The sequence below is a fragment of the Charadrius vociferus genome, unplaced genomic scaffold (assembly GCF_000708025.1).
Source record: "Charadrius vociferus isolate BGI_N301 unplaced genomic scaffold, ASM70802v2 scaffold549, whole genome shotgun sequence".
NCBI classification, from domain to species: domain Eukaryota; kingdom Metazoa; phylum Chordata; class Aves; order Charadriiformes; family Charadriidae; genus Charadrius; species Charadrius vociferus.
The window spans coordinates 5,507,628-5,510,731 of NW_009650103.1; positions in this window are offsets into that span (position 1 = coordinate 5,507,628).

The window sequence follows — 3,104 nt, forward strand, 5'->3', positions numbered from 1 at the left end:
GGCTCTATCAGGCTTTTATCCATTAGGTTGCCTTTGCACGGTCTTATTAAAATATGGGTAAAATGTTCATGGGGAAAAAAAGTAACTCAGTGCCAATATATGCGACGTTTTAGTCTGTGAATCCAAATCCACATTGTGAAGCGCAGTTTTAAAGGCCAGCTTTCACCAGTAGTTGGTGTTCTTACCACAGCACCTGTGGATAGAGGGTTAATAAATATTTTTTTCGGTTCTCCCTGAAGAAGAAAAAGGTTTCTTTGTTTTAGTTTCCTCCCAAATATTACATTTTTTTTTTCTAGAAACTTAATTTTTGCGCATGTTTTATTACTACTCGGTGAAAGGGAATTAGCTTTCTTTTACTGAAGTTTCAGCTGTGAAATTGGCTTTAATAAACTATGTAATTATTTTTTCTGCAGGGAAAATATTTAAAATGGATTGCTTCTTTTTTTAGGGTTTCTTTTTTTTTTTTTTCAAATCATAAAACGATAATATTTCTGTTTTGCTTTAGTGCATTTGAGATGTTTTGAATGTTCAGAATTCAGTGTAACCAAGCAACAGTTTTTCTTTCTTTATAAGCACCCATGAGCTATAAGACGCTACAAAAATGTTCAAGTCCTATGCTGGAAAAAAAACCCCATGCATAGTGTTTTCCCCATTCTATGTCATCTAAAGAAGACGGAAGTATCAAAATTTCTCCCAAAGAACAAGTAACAGATGTCATTCGTTAGTAATTTAATTTCTTCTCTTAATAAAACTCAGTTGTGTGAAAAGCATAATATATTTTACTTCAGCTCTAACATATTTCGTCCTATACGAGTGCCAAGCGAACTCCCAGCTGGCTCTACAGGCACGATAGGGATGTCATAGGCAGGCTGTTATCAGAGAGAAAAGTGTCAGAGCTAGAGACTGTACCTACAATATTTACAAAAGCTTGTGACCACCATCTTTGCATATTTATTAAATAAGGAAAAGCCAGGTGTCTGCTGTGGTTTCTTGCAACACATAATGTCAGAATAGCACAGAAAGGAAAATGATTTAACGTCTCCGATAGGTAGACAGCAGCATCTGTCCTCTTGCATATATCAAACACGGCTTAATAACTTCCTATTTACTGCTTCACGGCAGACGTCCAGTAAATAAACAACCTGACTGAATTAGTCTATTTTTATACCTCTGTCCTGTATAACAAACCTCTTGAACCACACTTAATATGAACAGCAAATTTCGCACTGCACATGGAGATCTCTCAGCACAGATTAAATTAGTTATAATAAAACAATTAAAATCTATTTGCCCACAGACAGGAGGAAATGAAGGACCTGGGTGAGCAATAGGAAGGTAAAGGGTGGGTTGTCAGGACGTCAGAAGAGTAAACAGCAGAACCGTGATTCTCGGGAGCATAGCAGGGTCAAACTTACTGCAAGATAACTGCGTGAGAGATAATAAATCAGTAGTACATATTAAACACCAGATGGTTGTGCCCATGCAGGAAGGCACAATGGATCATGTAACTGTGGTTGTTTCTAAGGATTACTGATTCAGCCTGACTTCACAGGGATATTCTAACAAATAAAATCTTTATGGCCTCTTCCGCTGGTGAACATTTTCATCTACTGTTTAAAGACAAGACCACATGTCTCAGCGTTTTCATTGCCCCTAAAATATATGCAAAATTAATTTGTTGAGTTCACCCAGTTTTAGCTGGTGAATATTTTTTGACTATCTAGTACTGTAAAGTTGCTTCACAGCGATTATTACAAATACTCTGATGGACAGACAGGCCATTGTTCCAAGCTTTAGCTCGGCTGAATCCCCCAAGTGTTTCAGGCATAGAGGCAAACACACTTAAAAACTCCTAAACCTATTGAGTTGTCTTTCAAAATTGTCCAGGCAACAGAATTTATTTATAAAACTCTTGCAATCGTTGATTCAAAACAAGGTTTTCTTGTTCTGCTTTTCTCCTTTGTCCTCTTTGAACAATTTTCTTTGGAATGTTTTCGTTGTGCTTAGGAGTCGGAGATTTCCTGGGGCTTCTAATAAAGGCATTTGATTTCCACTCTCCACATACTTTAACAAGTCCAAGGATTTTGAGGTTTGACATTAACTTAAGAGAGCTGGAGATAATCAGCCATGGGGGTAAAAAGTCAGAGTTATGCAAATTATTTGTAAAATGTATAGAAAGCAAAAGAAAGATTTCTTTAAATGTGGTTGGTGCGGGACGGAGTCTTTGCATGCCCTCCTTCAAATTTATGGCTTTGATTGAAACCTGTAAAGGGGTGATCTGTAAAGTATAAATCCTGCTGTCCTACGCTTCTCAACAGGTTTATTACCATTCGTTTATAAAATGAATGGTCTAATGAGCAGTGTTTTAGATCACAGATATCAAAGTCTGGTCATTTGTCAAGATTAGTTTCCTGTTGTGAGATTGCCCTGTGCAAAAAAAAAAAGTGCATAACCTTGGGTTACTCTCTGGAAGCTGAAAAAATACCTATAAACACTTTATAAGATAGATTTAATGAAGATTTTATAATCTCAGAATTAAATCCAACACGATGCAGTATGTGTGTGTGTACTTGTGTGAGCGCCTGTTGTAATGCATACCCGAGTACAGAGTGTGGAATTTTCTTGTGTTGTCAATGGACAAAAGTTACGAAGTTGATACAGTATCGTCAGGCCAATTAATGATAATTTGAATGAGTTGATAGTACATTGACAACAGTGTAATTCTTTATAACTAAAAGACTGCCTTTGGAAACGCTGCTGGGAAAGTACCGTCTTTCTGGCAATAGTCAATTGCCAATAAATAACATGAAATATTTTCTATTTATGTGTTGGACATCTTTTATTTTGAAGAAGAGGAAAAAAAACCCCAAGCACTCAGTAAAGCCGTGTGACAGCAAAGGTGCAGCTCAGGTGGACGGTGTCCTGGCGAGCGGGGGCTGAGGAGGGCGACGATGTTTATGTCCCAGTTAGAAGGAATGCGGGGGGGGCTGTGCTTTGCTGCCTGAAATCATCGGTAAACCGGTTACGGGTGTGTCTTCCCTTTCACTGGACGGCGCCTGTGTTGCGGTGTGCGGGGGGATGAACCGCACCGCTCCGCGCAGCGC